This window comes from Chelonoidis abingdonii, chromosome 5, assembly GCF_003597395.2.
Source record: "Chelonoidis abingdonii isolate Lonesome George chromosome 5, CheloAbing_2.0, whole genome shotgun sequence".
Lineage (NCBI taxonomy): Eukaryota > Metazoa > Chordata > Testudines > Testudinidae > Chelonoidis > Chelonoidis abingdonii.
In genome coordinates, this window is record NC_133773.1 from 4,082,240 (window position 1) to 4,107,236 (window position 24,997).

The window sequence follows — 24,997 nt, forward strand, 5'->3', positions numbered from 1 at the left end:
GAGCCGGGGCGGGGAATAGCGGCCGCCTCAGGCCCGTGCGGCGCGCCGGGGCCGCGGCACGCCCTAGCAGGCGCGCGCACCTCTTCGGCCACCGGGCCCAGTCTGTGGCCCCAGAAGTGACGACGGGCCGTGTCGTCGCGCCCTCCGCGTTTCCGTATCGGGTCCGCGGCGCGCGCGGGGGGAGTCTGCCTGTGCCTGTGCGAGCGCGAGGTGGAAGGCGCCGGCTGGGCGTAAGTAGGAGCTGCCGCGCGCGCGGCGCAGCTCCCCCGGTGTGTGTCGGCCTGGGGCGAGGGAACGTCCCCGGAGCGGGTTTCCAGTCAGCTCTCCGGGCGGACGTTACCGCCGCTCTCAGCCGGCGGAGCGGCCGGTGCCGCTGGGCGATGGGCTGCCCCAGCCGGCTCCTAGCCCTCGGGGCCCGCCTGGCGCCACAACCCCTCAATCCCCGGCCCGTGGCGAGAGGCTGGCTGGAGGGCGCAGAGAGACCCGCCGTAAGGGGGGTCCCCAGGACAAGGTCCAGTGCGCTGGTGGGTTGTCCGCCAGCCCCGGCCAGGACGACCTGCCCCCGAGCTGCCCCGGAGCGAGAGCGGCTGTTTCGAGCCCGCGCGAGGGCTTCCGCCTCTCCCCTCCCCCTCCCCCTCCGACCGGCCGAGTTCAGACGCCAGGGCTCGCGTGGGCCCCAGCGAACCCAACACTCCGCAGCGGCTGTTCAGTGCGTGTCCTGGTGCCGAGACACGCGGCCGTGGAGCAGGCTCAGGGAGCAAACACCGCGGCACTAACCTTTAGACTTTTTTTTTTTTTTTTTTAAGTGAAGGATGTAGTTAAAAACCCTGTGCAGGCAGAATTAGGGAAACTAAAAATGTTACCTTGATGATGGAGACTATTCAAGTTAGGGCAGGTCTGCGGAGCAAAGGGATCAGCCCAGCGACATCCCCAGGGCTGTGAAAAACTTCATGTCTGGTATAAGCCAGTAGATAGAAGAATTCTTTTGATCTATCACTGGGGTGGGCAAACTTTTTGGCTCAAGGGCCACATCTGGGAATAGAAGTTGTATGGTGGGCTGTGAATGCTCACAGAATGGGTTGAGGAAGGGGGCTGGGGATGAGGAGTTTGGGATGTAGGACAGTGCTCTAGGCTGGGGCTGAGGAGTTTGGAGGGTGGGAGGGGATCGGGGTTGGGGTGCAGGATCGTGCTGAGGGTGTGGGCTCTGGGGATGAGAGGTTTGGGGTGCAGGAGGGTGCTTTGGGCAGGGATCAAGGGGTTCAGAGGGTGGGAGAGGGGATCAGGGCTGGGGCATAGGGAGAGGCTCAAGTGTGAAGGCTCCGGAGGGGGCTTATCTCAAACAGCTCCGGGAAGCAGCAGCATGTCCTTTCACTGGCTCCTACGCGGAGGCTCGGCCAGGCAGCTCTGCATGCTGCCCCATCCACAGGCACCACCCTTGCAGCTACCATTGGAGCGCCGGAGGGGGCCATTGGAGTGCATAGGAGCCAGAGTGGGACCATGTCACTGATTCTGGGAGCCACGTGAGGCGGTCCCTGACCCTGCTTCCAGGCTGGAGTACTGGAGCGGGGCAATGCAGCTGCTTCTGGGAGCCACGTGGAGTGGCCCCAACCCTGCTCCCTGGCTGCAGCACCAGAAGGGGGCAAGCCCCAGATCCCACTCCGCAGCAGGAGCTTGAGGGTCGTCTTAAAACGACCCATGGGCCATAGATTGGGGTGGGCAAACTATCGCTTCTCAGAGAGATGGATTTACTACAGCAATGGAAGAACCCTGTCCATTGCTATAGTAAATGTCTATGCTACAGCCAGGGTCAAAGGGGGATAGAGGAAGCTGGTATAAATTACCGGGGCCCGGCGGTCCGGAAGGGGGCCCAGCTTCCCCGGCTTCGTCGGCCCTGTTTAGCCGGTCCACCTTTGCTGGGGGGCCTGAAAATTGTTTTTCACTGGGGCCAGAACCTGCTCTCGGCAGCCCTGGCTACAGCTGCAGCGTTTCTAGTGTAGATTTATCCTTAGTCCATGTGATACCAATAGAAAAGAACAAATGCAAGTAAATGGAAATTAGGAGGACTAAGAGGAAGCTTGAAGGGCAAAGATCCAAAGAGATATAAACAAATAAGAAATTATTTAATAAGAGCTTCTAGAAGCAAGAAGCCTGTGAGAATTGTTATGTTCATGAACTAGCAAAGAGTAAAGGGAGTAATTAAGAGGAAATGGACATCGTGGAAAACTAATGATTCTTTTTATTAGGCTTCATCACAGACCTACCCCAGACCTATGATTTTTAGGCATGAAAGTTCAGATGCTGTCAGAGACTGATATGTCAAAGGAGGAGATACTGGAAAAATAACAAGTTACTAGGACTGGATGATATATACCCAGTAGTTCTGAAGGAATTTAAGAATAAAGTGCTTAACTATTAATGAAAATGTGCAGTCTCTCATTAAAATCAGTCCCTGTATCAGAAGACTGGAGAGGCAGGAAATGCTGTCCCTATCTAAAACAAATGCTAGGGATGTAGTGTGATTGACTGTGCATAGACCTTGTCTGCCTTCCCACTGAATCTGTGTTAATAAGAACAGGTTATCCACTAGTTCGGGCATTCCCAAACAGATGTGTGTAAACCATTGGCAGGATGTGAATTCGATGTTCTATCAACTCACTTCACAACAATTTTTAAGAAGGTAGTATATGAACCAATAAAGTTTGGGAACAGCTGCTAGTTGATTACCAATGCTTTATAATACAGTTTATGGAAATATGGCAGTCTTGACATAACCTTTTAAATATAATCTTACTAGAAACTTAAATCTCATCTAAAATATTGTACCTATTAATATTACTAGTAAAATGTCCATTACCTTAAATGAAATAAATCAGAGGAAAATATATTTTTTTCCACTTTGTACACTCTTATTTCACGTGAAGTCTGTCAATTTCTCATGTTTGTAGTTTTTCCACAAAATAGGAGATGCAAGTTTTAAATAATCAAAAATGTTGTTGGGAGGGTTTTTCCCCCTTGGTGTTTTTTTTTGGGGGGGGGGGGAGGACTGGGGGGTGAGAGGGGAAGGAGGAAGGGGAGGAGAAGGGTTGCCAGGGAGCATGGGCAGAGCAGAGATAACCAAAATGATTTTTGCTTTTTGTGAAATTGACTAATTTCAATTTCTCCCTTTAAAGATGGCTCTTGCAAAGTCCCTGGTTCCAGCATCAGTGTAGACTGACTAGTAGAGAAATTGCTTTCTTTCCTAGTTGAGGAAAAGGGGAAAAAAGAGACAAAGAGATGTATTGGTCTCTGTGAGGGAAGGGATTGAGAAATGTGGGCTAGCAAAATTAATGTAGTGGAAACAACCAAAATTACTGTCCTTTAGTTAGTAGTAATGTTACATGGGTAGGCAATAATTAAGCATCCAACATACTGTGTACAATACAGTAAATGAATCCAAATAGTGTATCCACTGGGTCTGTGGATGGTTCTTTTTAATACCCCTCCAGAAGATGACTCAACTTCACACAAGCAGAGTTCTGAATATTCCTTTTCTGTACAATACGTATCTCACAATAATGGAAATTGGAAAAGGTCCTGATGATTCATGACTGGATTTCAGAAGTTTCACACTGTCATCAGTGAAAAGAACTGGCTTACAGACTGAGAAATAAGATGTTGAATCCTTGAGTAAATACTTTAATTTTTTGGATTTGTTTAAAATTATAAAAAATAGTGTTTGGAAAACTGGAGTCTCTTTCATGGTACTCACTAATCTGTAAAATGGAAGTGTGGCTATGTCTATCAACTACTTCTAATACTCCTTGTTTGTTTTAATAAAATATTTTAAAAAATCTTTCCAATTTACTAATCAAAATTATCTTTCTATGTACAGAAGCTAAGAATTTTCCAGGTTTCTGCTAAACCGAGCTGGGAGCAACTGTGAAATATTCAGAAATTCTGTAATAGTATGAAGCTGTGTTTGTTTTCATGGAATCAGGGTACAGATATTAAAGCAGATTATGTTTAGCTCTTATGACTTTTACTTTGAAGAGCCGAGATAGTTTGGTTATTTTAAGATGGAACAAGAAGAATGAAATCTTGTTGTCCAGAATATATATTTTACAGTAAAGAGATCACTACTTGTAGTGGCTTGTGAAGAATGGTGCTTGAACAATAAATGAGAGATGTGGTTATATTTTTTTTCCCTCTGTTGGGTAATACTACATTAAATTTCAGCAAGTCATTCACTACATCATTTGGTTCCTGTATTATATTTAATGTTGCGTGATAGTTTAGGGTAGATGTGAGAGAGAGTACTGTTGTTTTGAATTTAACAATGCAGACAAAGCAGCCAGCAGGTAACTTTTAAATATGTACAATTTAGATTATACATTTGTAAGATGTCTTTAGCATTTACCAGTTAATAGTCAATATTGACAATGTGAAAAAGCTAGTTACTTTCATGGTAATAAAGACCTATACCAACGAAGGGACATATGTAAGATTGTAGCATCTGGTGTTGAAATGATAAATCAAATTTCCTGCATCAATTCATAATAACTTGACTAATAAGAACATACAGGATATCTCATTACTAATTTTCCTGTTGACTTTATTCTTACTAGATTATTGGATCTCATTGGACAAGACATATTTGTGATTTTTTTAAAAACTGTGTGCCAGGTTTTACGTAAGCTGCATTTGTTTTGGAGAATGTTACATAGAGATGGATGATTATATTTCCTGTTAGATTGCTCAGCCCTATATAAAAAGATGTTATGGAATCTAGATACAAGGTAGTGCTGTATAATCACAGAAAGTGTGTAAAGGAGAGCTTTCATAGTCTGGTTTTGTTCAGCTGTAACATTGATGTTCCAGGGTTATGGCTGCAAATGTTTTTAACTTGCTTTTTGCACACAACTCCAGGGTTTTTTAAGAAGTGATACCATGAGTCTGAGAATATTGAATTAAATGCTAAAAGTAACAGAGCTAAGTTCTGTCTTCAAAGTACTTTATAAACATTAACTAGTTTCTGTAAATTACAGGTTAGATTTTTAAAATTGCACGGCATCTGGCAGCTCTCACTGCTCTCCAGGGGAGTTGTTAGGTGCTGAGGCTCTTGAAAATATGGCCACTTAATTAGATGCCTAAATAGGAGCTTTTTTGAAAATGAGGTCCTATAATTTTAACTAATCTTAACTATCCTAATTTAAGCACTTCTGTTTGAGTGGTAAAAAATAATCTTTTGGTAATAACTAAAATTATGGTTTTGCTTAGTATTGTGCATACCTAAATTGTGCTGGCAGAGCTTATAAATTTAATGAAGCTGCAAATGTGGTTCTTAGGAGTCACATACTTGTATTGTTTGTGAGAACAATCATATAGGAGCGCTTAAGTTTTCTAATGAACTTTGCCAGTTACGATAATTGAAATATGTCCCCACTGACACACACAGACAAATTTCAGGCTTTGCTAAAATTAATAGGGTCACATCCTCAGCCTAGCGTAAATTGGTATATCTCCACTGAAATCAATGGAGCTTTGCCAGTTTACACCTGATGAGAAATGTGGGACTTCGAGAGGTCATCGAGTCTAACCCTTTGTGTTGAGACAGGGTCAAGTAACCTAGACCACCACTGACAGGAGTTTGTCCAACCTGTTCTTCAAACATCCCATGATGGAGATTCCACAACCTCCTTTGGAAGAGCTTGATTACCGTTATAGTTAGAAAGTTTTCCTAATATTTAACCTAAATCTCCCTTCCTGTAGATCAAGCTTTTTACTTCTTGTTCTGTCTTCAGTGGATGTGGAGAACAATTGATCACTAGCTTCTTTCTAACAGCTGTTAACATATTTGAAGTTTGTGGTAAGGTGACAGGTTCCCCCCTTAGTCATCTTTTCACAAGACTAAACATGCCCAGTTGTTGTGTTTACTTTTCCTCATAGATCAGATTTTCTAAACCTTGTTGCTCTCCTCTGGACTCTCCAGTTTGTCCACATGTTTGCTGAAGGGTGGTGCCCAGAATTGGAGACAGCTGAGGCCTCACCAGTGCTGAGTAGAGTGGGGCAATTACCTTCCAAGTCTGATGTATGACATTTGTGTTAATACACCCCAGAGCCTTTTTCTCAACTACCTCACATGATTGACTCGTATTCTATTTGTGATCCACTATAACCCCTAAATTTTTTTCAGCAGAACTACCATTTAGCTGATTATTCCCCATTTCATAGTTATGCATTTGATTTTTCCTTCCTAATTGTAGTACTTTGCACATATTGGATTTCATCTCATTGATTTCAGAGCAATTTTCTAATTTGTCAGGATTGTTTTGAGTTCTAATCCTGTTCTCCAAGGTGCTTGCAGTCTCACCCTGGTTGGTGTCATCCACAGATTTTGTAAGTGTACTCTCCACTCCATTATCCAAACCATTAATGAAAACACTAAATAGTACCAGACCCATGACTGACCCCTACAGGACCCCATAGATATGCTCTCCCAGTTTGACAGTGAACCATTGCTAACTATTCCTTGAGTACAGTCTTTCAAGCAGATGCGCACTCATTGTATAATAATTTATAGATTACGCTTCTCTAGTTTGCTTATGAGAATGTCATGTGGGACCGTATCAAAAGCCTTACAAAAATCATGGTATGGCCCAGGAGCTCCAGGGCATGGTGCTTACAAGATGTTAAACTCTGTCAGAACTTGGTTTTAAGCCTCCATGTGATACATTGTAAGAACCACAGAAGAAACCTCTGGAGGACTTACACTGCCCAACAACACTAGGGGCTCTGAAAGTGGGAAGACAATCCTGATAAGATCACAGCCTATCATGCTGAACAGTACTGTTGCATGGTTTACTCGTACTCCCCTGTCTGCATCCATCTATTGTCTCTTGTTTTATACTTGGATTGTAAGCTCTTTGGGACAGGGATTGTTTTTATTCTGTTTGTACAGCACTTAGCACAGTGGGGTCCTGGTCCATGACTGAGGCTCCTAGGCACTAAGAAATACAAATAAATAATATTAATGATGCCTTCACCCCAGGATGCCTTGCACGGAAGTCTCTTTTGTAACCTTAAATCATTAACCATGTCAAAAGAAATTACCATGACTATGAATCTTTTTATAACTCAGTAATTTTACTTATATGTATATATGAATGGGCAGGATCGACTAGAAGCCCGGCTGATTGTGCTGGGCTCCAGTGTGCTCCCCTTCTAAAGCAGCCTAATTTTGTGTGATCAGTAGGGAGGCTTGTCATGGTCTCATGATTCTCTGCTTCCTGAAGCATGACTCCCTCTTTTAAAATTCCTCTGAGGTCAAGAGTGCCATAGCCATGGGGCAAGATGCAATTCCATACCCCCACTAAGGTGAATATTCTGCTGCCCAGCTCCTGTGCAGGGGAGAGTTGAAGAGTTTGCCACTACTTACCTTCCTCATGTGAGAGACAGAAGACTATCACTAGATGCCTTCCGCGGGGGGGGAGGGGGGGAGAAGTAACTTTCGTTGGAGGGAAACACAGCAGTATTAGCTCCCTTCTGTCTTTGGCCCAATGCACTGCAAGAACAGTAGTGTGAGAAGACCTGGCTACAAGATTGACCACTCCAGGTCTCAGTTTGGTCATGCCTATAGTTTGAGGAAAATGAGTAAAAGACTATTCTGTCCACATCACATGCTTGGACTGTGTTTTAACCATTGTAGGAGGTGCCCTTATGTTGTAACCTGTTTCACTGACATGATCGTTCTTTGAAGATGTAGCCTTTGATGTGGACATGAGACAGCTGCTGCTTAGGAATAGAAGGCTTAGTGCTTCAGACTCATGAGAGTGGAGGTAAGATCATCTGCTTTCCAGTTCTGCTCTACAAGTGTTATAAGGGCTGAGGTGGGAGGGAGGAAGGGAAGGGTGTTTCCTGGTGTCACCTTCAGATGCTGAATGCAGCACAAACACTCCTTCCTACCTTCCTGGGGACACCCTCATTTGGGAGGGATGGTGAAGGGGCAGGCACTGGAAGCTTAATAGCATGCCAGCAGAGTTACTGAAGCCTATGACAGTTGTCTGATGGAGGTTGTAAAGGGAGGAAGATTTTGCTGCTGTTTCAGCAGAAGGTGTAAGGAATGCAAAGATCCTGATACCAAGAGTAAAAAAGAATGAAGGGCTTTGCTGTGAGATGGGGGAATCAAAAATGCTGCTTCGCCAGTGGGCGGAAAGTGCAGGGAGCATTTAGCCAGCCAGTCGGGAGCGTTATCAATCTTTATGAAGGGTTTTAGGCAAGGTAAAGGGCTAGGAGCGAGGTATTTTTTAAAGAGTGAAAGCTTAGCTCTTCGTCTGATCTCTGTGTGGAATGTCTAAAATTGAGGGTGTTACTATAGTTTAATAAAAATAATTCCAAATTCCAAGACTAATAGATTTGACAAATAGTCAAAGGAACCAAACTTGAATTAGAAAAACAATAGATCAAATTTTAACTTTGTGAGCCAAGCCCGTTTTATTAATTTAAGATACACAATGGCAAAACCTGGTAACCTTTTCATAACTGAAAAATCTCCCCATTTTTCAAATACTTTTTCAGCATTCTTGTCAATTACACCCCCACATCCCTTTAAAAAAAAACAACTCCTCCTCCTCCTCCCTGGCAGAGGTCTATGAATGAAATATTTTAGGAGGCTTGGTTTAGTGGTGAAATCTGAAGAGGACTAATTTAAACTAGGAGGATTTAGTGAAATCGGAGCGGTAGAAGCAAAATCAACTTTGTATATATAAATACAAACTTAGATTCTGCATAAACTTATGCTTAACTATTCACATGGGTAGTCTCATTAAGGTGCTGACTAGGGCCCCAGTCCTACACGCACAGATGTGCCTAACTGTACATGTGGGGCTACATTCATGTGTAAAATAAAGCATGTGCATAAGTGTTGGCAAGGTCAGAATCCTAGTCAGCAACTATATAGATTGATTCCCCTTTTCCACAGAAGTGAGGGTTTTTAAAATACGGCACTCAACATCTGTTATCCTAGAGACTTTTTTTTTTGTAATGCAAAATAGAAAGTTATCTTTAGAGAGAACCGAACACTAAGTGGATGTACTGCTTACTAAAATATCGCCTGTATCATCTGGAAAGAATAGCCTGTAACATTCTTTTGACTGACACGGTGGGGTGTGAAGTCTAAATTCCTGGGTAGAAAGATGTACACTGGTTGTGCAAGGGGATTCCATGTGATCATTTTATTTATGGCATGTTTCTCAGATGTCTTTCCATGAATAGAGCAGCTGTTATGAACTTTAACCATCATGGAGCTGTGAGTGCATTTAACCTACTCCCTTTTACTATATTAAGATATTGCTGTAGGCCATGTTGAGCAATATCAGAATTAGTCTGAGACACTAGTTTCATAAAATCAAGCAGTAGCTTAGTAGATACATTTTATTGACAGCAGATAGAAAACTTAAGCATAAAAAGGGCATATTTTTTGTAGCTCAACTTTAGTGGAAAATTTAGATTAGGATCACAAATTGGTAGCTGATATAAGCCTCCCACATCCATTTCTTTAGTGTTTAAGATGAAGAAAGGATGGCTAGAAGAAGAGGAGGGCTGAGATTGTTTTCAGAGGTGGGAAGAGGTGGAGTGGAGAGAAAGGGTTCTTGACTGTCTTTACCTGTCCTCTTTACCCATGTCTATCAAGTTAAACAGCAGTGGAGCCATTAAATAAACTTGCAGCGATTTTCCTTCTTTTTGGTGATGAGCTGTGCATTGATAGAAGTTGGTGCATGGGCAAGACTTGGAAAAATTTATGTCCATAACTATTCTCATTGATACATTTACATGACCTGTATGTGGAAGATGGATTTTTTTTTCTGGCTTTAGGTAAATGTAGAGTGTAAGAAATACACCTTTACCTTGATATAACACTGTCCTCAGGAGCCAAAAAAATCTTACCGCATTCTAGGTGAAACCATGTTATATCAAACTTGATTTGATCCGCTGGAATGCACAACCCCGCCGCCCTGGAACGCTGCTTTGCCGCATTATATCCGAATTCGTGTTATAACGGGTGGCATTATAAAGGGGTAGAGGTGTACAACTTTTTGTCTATTTCTAGCACAACTTATTGAAAATTGTAGCAGCTAAAGCTCTCTCGCCTATGCGTTGTAACAGATTTCTTTATCCTGACTCTGTTTCTGCAGATCCCAAAGCTTTAGCATGCTAAGTCCATTAATGACCTAAAACTGATGAACCAGTGTTGCTCTTACTGCTCCTAAGAGTATCTCTGCCACAGCTGAAGGCAGCAGAGCACTCCATCACTACTGCTATTCTGCTTGGACAGTAGCAATGTTGTGAGGGCCCAACACTAAACTTCTTTGCTTGAATTTCTGCTACTGTTGATGTGGTTATGGGGTCTGGGAGCAGCACTGTGCTGCAACATGTGATTTGGACCTTTGTTCATCTTGGTTTGTGAAGGGCAGTGGGGAAGGGCCAGGACCGTTATTGATTATTCCTTGGAATCTGTTGGTCTCCCCCGCAGGAGGGGAAGGAGGACAAGGGGCAAGTGCTTTTGAGGAAGGTATTTTAAGGTAATTTCTCTAGAAATCAACTCTTGATACTGATGCACAAAATGGGGAAAGCAGGAAGGTGAACTTATGAGTGGATCTGGAGGGAAAAGCAATTGGTTGAATAAATGCCAACCTTCTCATAACCTCATAAATTTGGGCATCAGGTTTTTCTGGACTGACAGTGAGAGGAATTATATTTCACTTTACCCCAGTTTGTGTTAGTAGTCCTTAATAGAGCTTAGCGATTTAGGATGATTTGTTACTTGGTTAAAGATGTTGGGAAAGAAGGGAAATGGGCCTGTGTCCAGTGCCCTCTGTTAAAGTTTGAGTGGACTGTTTATGTATAAACCAATGGCTCACGCTCACCTGGAAGATGGTGTTCAGTCATGGTCAGACCATCCAAAAATACATACAGCAGAAATATGGGGCTTCAGTGGTGGATAATGAAAAAGTATCAGAGGTATGGAGAGACTTTGAATGAAGACTGGAATAGAGAAGGTAAATAGCATCACCTGTTTTCCCACTACAAGAACAAGAGGACATTCAATTAAATTGAAAAGCAGCACATTAAAAACCTTGATACACGGTGCATACTCATGCCACATGATGTTATTGAAGCCAAAAGCTTAGTGAGTTTCCAAGGAGGATTAGACATTTATATAGATAATGAGAACACTCAGAGTTATATTAAATAGGATTAAAAATAAATTAGAGATATAAACCTTCATACTATCTGATGAGGTTGGGAATGAATTTCTCCTGTGGGAAAATTACATCATTGTCCACTATAGAATTTCTTGCATCTTCCTCTGAAGCATCTGATACTGGTCACAGTGAGAGCCAGGATTATAGATTAGACAGACCACAGACTTGATCTGATATGGCAGTTCTTGTGATCAGCTATGGTGTCCTATCTGGATAGAGTTCCCATGAGAAGGATTGAGGTGGGTCCTTTGAAGTTTTACAAGGCAAGCTACTGCACACTGTGGGCTCAGTTTTCTATATTTTTTTTAATGAAAAAATGACAACTTTTGTTGAAGTGGTATTAAAAGAAAGGATCCAGAGGACTACCTTCTTGGTAATACTAACGTCTTACACAACTATGGAGCCCAGGATCACTCTATGCACTACTGCAGTACCAGTATGTAACATATTATAAAGAAATAAGATCTTGTACAAGCAGGCTGCTTTTTGCAGATTAGTTTTCTGAAGGATATCAAGAAATACAAGAACACACCCTTGTTGTTTGAAGTACAAATTGACTTTAAAGGGTGTTCTGTCGAACACTGGGGATTTCAGCAAGAGCAGAAGAGAAAAGGGGTTGCTCTTTTGATGGTCAGAGTAAGGCAGAGCACACTAATACTGCTAATAGCTCCAGCAGTTTTTAGTGAGCTAGAGGATCCTCCTGGCAGTATTGGTACAACAACAAGGGTCGAAGTTGGTCTCAACCCTCTAGTAAGTAAATGTTTTCCCCTTCCTTGAAAAAAATCATTAAAGGTCTCCACTGGTCTGAGCTTCAAGGTAGTAGACAGAGTTTGATTTTTCTTGTATATTTTGGCTCAGCTATTCCAAGATCCTTAGATACTTCCCACAGGTGTCTTTCCACGCATAATGTTCAAAAAATGTACTTAGATATCCTGTACTCTCTATACATGCATGATAAAGAGTACAGAATCCACTGAGATTCTTGGATACAGATACACATATCTGTGTCCACTGAGACTGGTGAAGACAGCAATTTAAAACTTAGAGATACCAGTTTCTCCCTTTATGCAAATTATGTAGCGTGGTGGAAGATCCATGTTTTAAGGTATATCCTGATGCAGGAAGACTGGCTGGTGAGGTTAGACCTGAGGAAAGGGTACCTCTCAGTCCAGTGGTGAAAATTCCTAATGTTCTGCTGGGTGGAAGACTTTTGCAGTTTAGTCCACTCTTTGTCTGTCTCTGCTCCATGGCATTCCGTTAAACTCCTGAACTCTGTGGTAGCCCTCTTCTCTGTCAGCATGTTACTTGTTAGGTGGCATGCTGATCAAGGCACAGAACTTGCGGGCTGGTTGTATCACAGGTCTGTTTGAAGAAAACAACTCGAGAGAGCCTGGGATTCTTGAGAAATTCACAAAAATGATGCAAATATATTTCAGGTGGGCCTCAACACTGTAATGCCCGAGCACTTGGGATTTATTGTGATTTCCCTCTAGCAGATTCTCAAATGTCCCCTGGAAAGGACACTGAGGACAGATCATAAGGTTTCTTTCTGTATCCATCCAGGCTTTAGTCCCGAGTCACCTCATCTACTGTAATCTACAAGGCTCAAAGCACAAGCCCTCGGGCAATAGAGAGTGAGAACCCACCTGTATGCTCATCCCTTCTTGCTAGAGATGTAAGAGGAACTAGCGTGATTGGTCTGTCATTTGGAGCAGGTTGAGGGGTGTTAATTGTGCAGTCTATTGTGGGGCAAAGTGTCCCTGTGTTGCTAGAATGCTATCATTAAATAGATTAAAGAAGGAAGGAGGGATTTGTATTTAATCTCAGGAGGTTAGACTCATGGGAGTTGGAATTTAAGGAATTTGGGATGGCAGCTGATAAAGTGGAATGTGTTGTGGTTCTCTGGGGATTTTGGTGCTGGTGTGTGTTTAAAGATGGCCTTGCCCCTAGTAGGGACAGATGGAATTGCTTTAGTATCTGTTCTGTTCTCTGTGAAAGAATTAGAGAGCAGTTTTGGGTAACTGCTCCTCTGCCTAGAGGGGTTTGTGACTGTTGCAGAGTTCTGTTCTGTCACCCCCTCCAATTTTGTGTCTATGTGAGACCATGAGGCACTTTGAGTTAGGGTGTCTCCAGTCTCTGGGTGACTCTCATTGCCATGCTTTCCTCTCATTTGACTTGGAAAGTGCTGCGGTCTGGTTGGTCTCAGGACTCAGATGAGAATAAACCAGCTGAGGTAAAACTGAGGGTTATGTTGGTAGATTGGGGGAACTACTAGCAAAAAGACCAGAAGCCTGCAACACTTATTTTGGGATGTGGACTTCACAGAGTAATACAATCCTTTGTAACCTCATGGTTAGATTACTGTAAGGTCAGTGGAGCATATGCCTGGGTGGCAGTTATGTATTTGTTTTGCACTCGTGTTTTACAAGATACATTATCAGAATGTCTGTGCCCTGGAAGTCATCTTCCCTAGAAGACAGGCTTAGAAAGAGAAAATACAGTGAGGAAACCTAGAGGAAAGATTTGCATTTTGGGGGTGTGTAATATGTTTTCCATCATTATTGTGGCATAGAATTCTAGATCTAGGGAGTCCCTCAGAAGGAACCTGGAAAGAAAGAACTTAAATCTCATTCCGCAGTGGATGAGTTGGCAACTTCTTTTAGCTGAACTGGCTGCTGGAGATTATATCCAGAGGCTTTAGCAATAGATCCCATCCTCCAGGGCACGTAAGGATAGCATAAGCTTTCCTCCTTTCACCATGTTATCATGGACAGAGGCTCAAATGAAGAGATTGTACTGTTGACCCCAGTGCTGGCAGTATGGGAACTCTCTGGTCTTGCAATAAAATTCCTTTTTCCTAAAAGGATCTCAAATCAAAGTTAGGATTTTATTAAAGACACAGAGGAAAGTTGTTGTGCATCCTTCTTTTTTTCACCCCTGTGATGTTTCCTGTTTTGCTTCTTGAGATACAGGTCTCATGATGAGGAGCTTCTTGGAAATGGAAGTCTGTTGGATGAGTCGGAATGAAGAAGAGTCACAAATTTAAGAAGTTGGCTCAAGTTTTCATTGCAGGCATTGGATGTTTCTGAGACCAAGCCCTGTGAGAAGAGCATGGGCAAAGAAGAGGGAAATGTAGATCCAGGCTTTATAGGAGGAAGCAGGGACTTCAGGATCTGAGAGAGGACGTTCCACATACGCACATAACTTTTTTTTTGTTCTCCTTCATTCATGAACTATAACACTTCTTGTTTCTCTGTTCTGGAAATTTTAAAAAAATAGAACTCATATCTGTGTCTTTAATACAATCCTGACTTTCCTTTGAATTCACTCTCAGAAAAAGTATGAGTTCACTGCACTTAGATTTTTCTTGATGATTGGATAGCTGCTTCTTTGTATTTTGGAAACAGATTTTCTTTTTATAGGAACATAGGAAGTTCCTAGAGAAGTTTTCAGCATGTATCAGTTACAGAACATGGCATAGCTGGGCTTTGCTTATATTTAACAAAGCAACTTGTAATACAAAATATTATAAATGTGCATTTAAATCCAAGGAAAAAACTCCAGGCCCCTCTTGTTCTATTTGCCCCATGGTATATTTACTTTATAAAATGTTCCTGTGCTGTACTCTAGGTGCATGTCAATATCAAATAAACTTTAAAAAAATTGAACTGGTTATCAGTCTTCCCAAAATGTTCAGCCCAAAAGAACTAGGAACTTTTACTTCCCAACTTCTCTTCTTCTCAAATCCCTGCTCCTCTTCAAGCTCCTGGGGAAACAGGATAAGCTTGTTCGTGTGCTGCATAGGCCCATGGATGTTGGCTTTGCGTGACCAAAGGTTGAAGGTATGTTCCAGAGTTGAGTGTTCTTCACTGAGCAGAGCTTGTGATCAGCTTCTTTCCGTCTAAACCAAGGGACTGTTTGCTGAGGCACTTGAACTGATTCCACTGGCCACAATATGAGGCACAGTGAGAGGTGATCTAAAGTAGCTAGGGCCCAAATCATATAGGGATTTAGAAGTTGAAACCATCACCTTGAATTGCACCGTAAAATGAATTGGGAAGTCCTTGGAGACCATGCTGCACAGGTATCATGTGAAATACTGCTAAATACTTTTGCCAAGCTGTTCAAAAATCACCTAAAGTTTTGGGTCTTGAATAAATAAAGTGATTTTCAAAAGTCAGAATGGCCAGCAACTCCCATTGATGTTAGTGGGGAGCTGCTGGGTGTTCAGGACTTCTGAAAGTCAGGTTACTTATTCAGAAACATAACTTTAGGTTCTTATTTTTTAACATCTTGGCCTCTGTATGAAGCATCTCCAAATAACAGCTAGCCATGTTCTGCACTACCTGAGTGATTTTCAAGCTACACGTGATATTGCCTAATATGTTATGATCATGTAATTATACCTCATTGTTTATAATCAGTATGTGCAAGGGGGCCTTTAAAGTTTGCTTGACATGTACATTTAAAATCTTAACGTTTAATATAGTTTTCTGTATTTAATAGTGTTTCTGATGAAGGTAGATAAGAAATCTGCTGGTCTTTCTAATCTGAAGAAAACAATGTAACTGTAATGGTGTCCTACCTTTAATAAATTGTTAGTTATTTTTTGCATCATGACTAAATGCTTGGCTTTGGGGGTTGGGATTTTTATGTATCAAAAATTTATAAGATTAGTTGTTGATAGGTATAGTTTTTTAATGAATAATTTGTATAATTTCGCTTTGGAGTAAATAAATGTAATTAGATGAATTTATTAATGTGTTGGAAATGGTTTAGAGTTTATGATAAGGGAACAGATATTTTAGACACCATAATGGACAGTATATCCTGACTCACCTTCCTAGCCAACAACTGTATTCAAACCAGTATTATTTTGCTAGGTAAAGAAACAATGAAAATTCCCATGTAACTGAAAATTCCCATATAACTGAATTACTAAACTATAATTGGGTTCAAAGTGTCTGCTTTTAGAGATTTTTATCAGTGACGTCCATTTTTAAAAATGCACTGTATAACTGTATATGGCATACTGATCCATTAGTAGCTCCCAGCTAAGGTGAGACACTCCAGTACTTCAGTGATGGGACCATATAAACACCTGGATAGACCGTCCGTTCTGAGAAGTTACTCCTGATGCAATACTAAAACCTTTTCAGGATTCTTCAGCTGCTGACGCACAAAAAATCAGCTACCATCCATTAGTTTGGAACATGAAAACCTGAACATTTATTAGTGTCTACATATGGCTCTACCCATTGCTGATGTTTCTCCCAGCTTCGCTTGTTTCATAATACTTACCTTGTTCAACTAGGCATTCCTTTGAGGCACTCTTGTTACTGGTATTCTTTTAAGATCTCTATTAAAGCTTTACTGTAAAAGTGAGGGACTTTGTGTGATTTTACTACTGTCCTATCTTGAGATGCGGCTGCAGGTATCAGAAGAGAAAATCCCAATGAATATAGGGGAAAACATCCCTCTAGAAACCAAATATTAGTAGAATCACAGGATTAGCAGATTAGGAGGGGATGCAGTCAGCAGCTTCTTTCTTATTTTAATTTTTTTCTTAGTCTATGTAGAAGAGTGTGGCTTGAGTTTGATAAAGTTCTCCTCCATACAGCCCAATGCCCCAGAATTGAGCATGAATTGCAGCAGACAGTTTTCACAATTCTGGCTTATGTTGGATGGTAGAAATATATTTTTGTTGATTCTGAATAAATTACAAGGTAAATTAGATGCCATGGCTGAATCTTGTCTAGACCAATGAGCTGTTAGAGGAACTTGTGATAGATGGATTTGATGAAGACTGTACCAAAACCTTTTGTATTTCAATGGACTAGTTATTTGAGTTTTGATGGGAATTAGGTTGTTTTTCCATACTCAAATCTGTTCCTCATAATTTTTTGTTTTTATTCTTTGCTTTACCTGTTTCTTCAGTGGTATTCTATATTACATATTCATTTTTTAAATGTGATAGAAAACCTTTCTGGGATTATGAGTTTTCTCCTGACAGAGGTCCATGATGTTGATTAAACAGAACAAAAACTTTAAAGAGGTTTCCTTTTATTATGTTTACTTTTCTTGGATTTAAAGGTTTAGATATTTTTGTCTATGCAGTTTAAAATGAAGGATAAAATAATCTCTGTGACAGGGCCAGCCTGTGGAAAGTTGCATGAAAAACAACCACAGACAACTGCGCTCTTGGGCCTGAGTTGGAAGTGGGGGTTAGAAGTCCTGATTTTTTGATTAGCAGTAAATATATCTGTTAAACCAGACATAAGCAATTCTTTTAATCTGGGTGCACTCAGTCATTTTTACTGAGTGGGAGTTTGTGAGAATTAGGGTTGGGTTTAGGTTTGGGGTTTCATTCTTGGAAATTTTCACTTCACAGCGGGAACAGAAGAGATAGATGAGACTTCAAGAGGGATATATATACTGGAGTTTTATCAAGCCAGATGTCAACAGGCCAGCAGTGACAAACAGAAGGAATATACTTTAAATCCATCTCTGTCTTTACATGCTAAAGACTGTTCCAAAAAGTGGATATTTTGCATTCCCTCTCCCATCAAACCTGGGGCCCAGTGCTACAGACATTGATCGTGATAGTGTATTCAGCCATGAGTAGTCCCTTCATTAGGATTACTTGAGAGTACCTTTAATCAGATGTGTAAGAATCTGCAGGATTGAACCCTGGTCTGTATTATTAAAACAGTGTCAATAGGTATGGAAAGGCCAATAGGAAAGTTCCAGGTGCTGTAGGCTTTCATGCCTGAAACTTGTGAGCGTAGTCATCAGTTATTCTAGAATCAAAAGGAAACACTCTACAACCAAACACAGCAATGTGATTTCTTAACTAAATTATCAAGTGTAATGCAAGCTTAATAGCATTTTGGATCTTGAACATAATTAAGGCAATGTTTTCTGTGGGGGGTTGTTGACTGGAAGAGAGGACTGGATTTTATGTTTGACTTTAGGTGACTATGCGTTGTTGTTTTGTAACTGGAGTTTTGCCCTACTGATTCTTTATGTGGAATACAGTGTAGACTTGCTAAAATGTCTGAGACTCCTTGTAATGAACTGAGTCATATTTCAGTTTCACGAAGTTACACATGGATGACTATGATCACCAACTTAATCTGGGAACAGATAACTAGTTTAGACATCTCTAAACACTCCTTACTAGGAAAGATACTTTATTAAAAAATTTTAAGGGTTGGATTTTCAGAACTGGCTGCATAGTTGGCCTCCTAAATCCATATGTAGGCACTGAAATCAATGGCCTGATTTTTCCCAAGTGTTTACCACCCAGCAAATTCCATTGCTTTCAGTACTTTTTAAAAACAAGCCATTTTTTAGACACCTAAATATGGACTAGAACAGGGGTTGGCAGGCTTTCAGAAGTGGTGTGCCGAGTCTTCATTTATTCACTCTTATATTTAAGGTTTCGTGTGCCAGTAATACATTTTAATGTTTTTAGAAGGTCTCTTTCTATAAGTTTATAATATATAACTAAACTATTGTTGTATGTAAATTAAATAAGGTTTTTAAAATGTTTAAGAAGCTTCATTTAAAATTAAATGAAAATGCAGAGCACCCTGGACCGGTGGCCAGGACCTGGGCAGTGTGAGTGCCACTGAAAATCAGCTCGTGTGCCGCCTTTGGCACGGGTGCAATAGATTGCCTACCCCTGGACTAGAACTGGGATCATAACTATGCATCAAGTTGTACATGTTTTGGTCAAAATGTTCAATTTAGAACACAATTTATTGGTAAACCTGAAAACTGTCAAATTAAGTTTACTGAAATCTGAAACATTATGATTGAAATTTTACAGTAAATATTTTTGCATATAAATCAGTTTTTCAATTGTATACTAAACTTAAAATAGTAATGCAAATATCTTTTACAAAGCTAACCCAGGTTCTTCTTTGGGGGGGAGGGGGGATTAAATCTTTGCTAATGTATATTAATAAGACTGTTTTCAATTTGTAGGAAAATGGATCAAGGAATTTTGATTGGGTATTTTAATGTGAAGTTTTATAACAAAGTTTTGTGTGCTTGGGCCTCAGGCCTGTAAAAATTCATGCATGTGCTTAACTTTATGCACTCTGAGTTGTCCCATACAAGCCAATGGAACTACTACTCACATGAGCAAAGTTACACACAAGCAAACATCTCTTTAGTACTGTTAATCCAGTTTTCATAATGTGAAATAGATAAGATATTTGGTCCTGCTTTTGAATAGCAGACTTGTAACTTTTTAAAACTACTTGATAGTGCTATAGATCCAAGTAGTGACGTCTGAAAATGAGATTTTCCCCAATCTGTGCCAGTGCTTTGAAAGGGAGAGGGGTGGAAGAGAACATTGTTTAAGATGAGCTTTATTGGATTGGTTTGTATGGTTAATATAATCATGACGCTATGTTGTTTGATCAGTGCCCGCCCCCAGCAGAACTTGTTAAGAGGAGGCGGATTTTCACTTAGTGAATAAATTCCTGAACACACGTTGTTGCTTGTCGGTGTTGTCTTGGCTGTCTCCTGTGTTGGAGTTAATTTTATCCAGGAGCTGCTGTGTAAGTTGTAGAACTGTTTACCCTATGTAAGTTTGTATATTCAGTTGTGGCTCTGTCGAATGTGATACGATATCTATTTTAGATTTCAGACTCTGTATACAATCAGGAGGGAAGTCACTTGAAGAATTAATTTAGCTCCTCTTTCTCTTTGAAACCGCCTGTAAATATTAGGTGAATTTTCAAGATCTTTGTGTCTTTACAAAATCTATTTTTGGTATCCTTCAATACTTATTGTTTGGTTTCTAGTCCAGGAACTAAAGTCTGTAGTGTCAAACAATAAAAGGGTCTGATTGATTAGAAAGTTTCTTCTCATTTGCTGCAGGACAAAATCTCAGTTCTTCCAACAACAGTTTTTAATTTAAAACTGAACGAGCAACAAGGACTTGTAGCTGCTTGCATTTGTTTCCTCAGCCTATTTCTTTGATTTCTTTATATGATGAATTGAACCTCTTTAAATAACTAGTTAAACATAACTGCTGTTTGTATTTTCAGTGACTCTTTTCTGCAAACGTTCTGAATTCATTTCACCAACAGAACAAAATGCCTATGTTTAGTATTTTGTATGGGTTGAACAGAAACAGTACAGAGAAGCTTGATCTGAAAAATATGTGTAAAGGAATTTTTTAGCTGAGATTGGGGCAAGTATTTTTAACCTTTCAGTGGGAGAAGGAGGAACAGTAGGAACTAATAAATGAAAGTATCCTCTGGAAATTTTAGTAGCAGAAGCTCAGGCCCTTCCCCACCCATGTTAAACTTGATCTGAGTCCTTTAAAAAACTATGAATAGCAGTACCGCTGCCCTGCAAAGTAATAGCTTAAAGCCTTCTTAAACTTTAACATGAGGGCTGGAGCTGAAATAGGAGTTGGCTGATATACTGACTGCTTCTATGTGTACAGTGTTGGTTTTTCTTTTTTAAAGAAGTCAGGGCACCTCTGGTGTCCTGGAGCATAAAACTTGTATCATAGTTGGCCCTGTGACAAATGCTATGCCTGTAATTTGGAGCCATATAGGGATGTTCTTTGTCTAGAACCGCTTGAATTACAGCACCTTTCATGTCACGGATGTACTATCTGCAGCTTAAATAGATAATGTGTGAGTGTTGTGGACTGGGGAGGAGCAAAGGGAGATAAGAATTATTAATGTGAATTTTAATTTGCTTGTATCTTCAGTTACCAGATATATTTGATGGTAATAGAATGGCGTGCAAGAGCAATGGGATGCTGTAAAGTCCGTAGAGCTATAGATCAGGAGGGAAAACTGGACACTCTTTTTGAATGAAAAACACGATTACATGAGAGTTTGAGGGGTGTGTAATAACCTACCAAGCGGTCCAGTGTACTACATTTTTAGACAGACTTTTCAACTACTGATAGCTAGAAGTGAACCTGCTTTTCATTACGATCAAATGTGATTCCTTAAAAGAGAAATGTCTATTGTTTTGAACACTGCAGGCGGGAAATCCTGTTGTCTTGTATGTTTTATCATCTAAACTTTTCTAAAGGGTACTATTTGTTACATTTGCACCTAGAAAATGGTAAATTTATTCTTTAATGTTTGCTAATATTCAAGCAGCAAAAAGTGCTTTTTAAACTAAATCTCCCTGAAAAGAGGAATTGTAATTCACCTTTTCTCTTGCAGAAGAGATTAAAACATGTTAGCCTAAATCAGCTGTTGTGGGGGTTTAATTTTTGCCATTGCCTGAATAGATTGCATCCTAGTTTTCATCAGAGGGAAGATTAAAAGACACCCTGTGGGTTCTCACTCTCTGGTTGCTTGTTTCCTCCATGCAGCATATTTGTTTTTTTGTCACTTGTTGGTAATGTATTCTAGCTGACCCCTTGGACTCTGAACTTGGCTTTGTGAGTGTCGCTATCACCTTTCACCATTGTTGTCTGATGGTTCCTGGCTCTCAGATTTCTCTTTCTGATAGCAGTTTGTTTGGCTAGAAGGGTAAAAAACTGGCAACTTTTATGCTCTAAATTTCTCACTAGTTTTTCACGAAAGGTTTTTCTGTCTATAGTTGAAAATTTACCAAAATAGCTATTTCAGCATAGTTATTTTGGTATAAGCCCCTGTGTAGACACTCTTACTCCCCAACAGGTATTTTGGTAAATTTCCAAATGTAGACAAGCACTAAGATGAAGAGTTGTTGTTACACCCCAAGTTCATTCCAAAGGTCCCCTCTGAATTCCACATAAATCAGGTATGCACCTACCTGTTTTCTACTCCAACCCATACACCACCATAGAAAACAGAAGCTCCATTCCCTGGATATCCATCAAGCTTTCGCTGTGCACCTGCAAAGGGCCAGACCCTTCAGGAAATCTCTGAGACTCTTTGTTACTATTGCTGAACAAATGAAAGGGGAAGCAATCGAGGCTCAGGTGATCTTCAGTGGGATTCTGCCGGTTCCTAGAGAAGGGCGACAAAGGTGTGACAAGATTATGGCGATCAACAGATGGCTCAGGCAGTGGTGCTATAAGGAGGGCTTTGGGATGTACGGTCATTGGGAAGCATTTACGGACAGAAGACTTCACCTGAGTAAGGAGGGAAATAGACTTCTAGGATGGAGGTTCACCGAACTGATTTGAGAGAGCTTTAAACTAGGAATTTGGGGGAGATGGTTGGGAGATGTCCAGGAGATCTCCATGCTGGAATTTAACCTTGAAAGGGAAGTAAACAAAGTAAGAGGGGATGCAATCGTGGACCGAAGAATTGACATAAGGAGGAAGGGCGGTGTAGATACCAGACTAACAGGTGATGCTGGTGGTAGAATGTCTGTGCATAACAGGGTAAAGAATGTCAGTGACGCCCCAATTTGCCCGGGAGAAATGCTTCCCAACCCAAATATGGCAATCAGGCTAAACCCTCAGCTGTGGCAAGACTCACAGCCAGCATCAGGAAAGAACTCTCTGCATAACTCATCATTTCCATCCAAACATCCCAACAGACCATTGAGCAGAGACTTATCTGTGATATCCAAGATCAATGCCCAAATTAACATCCTATCATATGCCATCCCTTCCATAAACTTATCAAGTTAGTCTTAAAGCCAGATATTGTCTGTTGCCACCCACTATCTCCTTGGAAAGCTGTTCCAGAACTTCACTCCTTCTACATGGTTAGAAACCGTCTAATTTCAAGTCTAAACTTTCCTAATGTCCAGTTTGTACCCATTTTGTCCTTGTTCTACATTAGTACTAAACTTAAATAATTTCCTCTCCTCCTAATTGTTAATCCCCCTGATATAATTTATATAGAGCAAGCATATCCCCCTGAGCCTTCTTTGGCTTAGCTTAAAACCAGCCAAGCTCTTTGAGGTCCTTTCATAAGGCAGGTTTTCCATTCCTCGGATCATGCCTATAGCCCGTCTTCTGAACCTGTTCCGTTTGAATTCATCCTTCGTAAACATGGGACACCAGAACTGCACACCAGTATTTCCAGTGATGTCTCCAAGCGCCTTAATTACAACAGTCTAAACACCCTCCTTATCTTTACTGGAAATACCTCGGTACCTGATTGCATCCTAAACCGCATGTTGCTTTTTAATGGCATATCGCATTGGCCGGTTCATAGTCATCTTCGTCAACTACCATTAACCTCAATGTCCTTAACTTACTTTCTCCTTCAAAATTTTTCCAAGACCTTTCATACTTACAGATGTCAAACACTAACAGGCCTATAGTACTCGGATCACTTTTTTTCCCTTTCTTAAGATAGGAATACTGTTAGCAATTCTCCAGTCGTTTTATGGTACAACCCCTGCAGTTTACCGATTCATTAAAAAATTTTGCTAACCGGCTTGCAAAATTTCATGCGCCAGATTCCTTTAATAGTATGGGATGGAGATGTTATGGCCTCCGATTTTGTCCCATCCACTGTTCAAGTTTGGCTTCCACCTCCATATCCCTCTTCCCGTTTATCATCCTTCCATCATTCCCTAAGCTCCTTATTAGCCTTATAAAGACTGAGGCAAAGTAACTTATTTAGATATTGGGGGCCCTGCCTGGTTATCCTTACCTCCATTTCCTCCTCGTGATATGCAGGGCCCATTCTTCTTTCTTTGTTTTCTTCTTATTTATGTGGCTATAGGAACCTTTTACTATTGGTTTTTAATTCCCTTTGCAAGGTCCATCTACATTGGTGTTTAGCTTCCTCACTATATCCTACATGTTTCTCTGACCTCACTAAGTAGCTTCCTTGCCTAATCTCTTGCTTAAACCCTTGCTAAAACTTTCTGTCCACTCCTTGTAGGCTTTCTGCTTTTTCTTAATCACCTCTCTGAGATGCTGTGTCATCTAGCTTTGGTCTACAATCCTGCCTAGTGGTTTTTTTCCCCTTTCTTGGGATGCAGGCTTCTGTAGTTTCTGGCAACTTCGACTGAAAGTAATTCCAGGCCTCCTCCGCATTTAGATCCAAAAGTCTTCAGTCCATCCACTTCCCTAACTAATTTCCTTAACTCTTTAAAGTTAGCCCTTGAGAAGTTCAAAACCTAATCCCAGATCTATTTTTGTATCCTTCATCTAGTTTGGAACTGAGTTAGCTTCATGTCACTCAAACCAAGGTTGTCCCTACAACCATTTCTTCTACGAGGTCCTCATGCTCACCAAAACCAAATTCTAAAATGGCATCCCCTCTTTGTTGGTTCTTCAACTACTTGGTGAAGAATCCATCTGCTATCACTCCAGACAAATCTGAGCCCTATTATTCTTGCAAGCACTGTCCTCCAGTCTATATCTGGGAGTGAAGGCTCATGATCACACATTTTCCTAGTTTTGACTTTCATTAAAACATTAAAGAGGTCTCTATCTATATCCAAATCAGATCCCGGCACAGTCTGTAACACACCCCAAGCAACTAATATCAGGGGAGGCTCTGGTAGCTTTCTTTCCCAGTGTGATTTTTTGCCCAGGACGGGACTTGTCTTATCCATTCCACACGTTCCTATTTCTTTACAGTTGACTTCCTCATTGCATGTACAATGCTACTCCACCACTTTGCCTTCTTTCTGTCTTTCCTAAACAGCACATAGCCTTCAATACCTGTACTCCAGCATGATACTATCCACCAGGTTCTTATATCCCTATAATATCGTTTCACTCCTGACCAGTAGCTCAGTTCCTCATCTTGTTACCTAGGCTCCTCGCATTAGTTGTACAGACATTTTAATTTTTGGTGTTTTTT

General features: G+C 41.0%; 1 protein-coding gene across 5 annotated transcripts in view; it reads left to right on the top strand.

Moving 5' to 3' along the window:
• The first annotated feature begins 159 nt into the window (after positions 1-159).
• The window catches only part of SLC20A2 (solute carrier family 20 member 2), a 74,162-nt gene continuing 49,324 nt past the window's right edge, over positions 160-24,997 (top strand). For 3 of the 5 annotated variants that reach the window (XM_032796561.2, XM_032796564.2, XM_032796565.2), the window contains exon 1: positions 19,720-19,813. The gene's annotated coding sequence lies outside the window, so the exon portion shown is untranslated. Of the gene's footprint in view, positions 231-19,719; positions 19,840-24,997 lie in introns of those variants that run through there. The other 2 variants (XM_075066054.1, XM_032796562.2) reach the window with 2 other exon arrangements.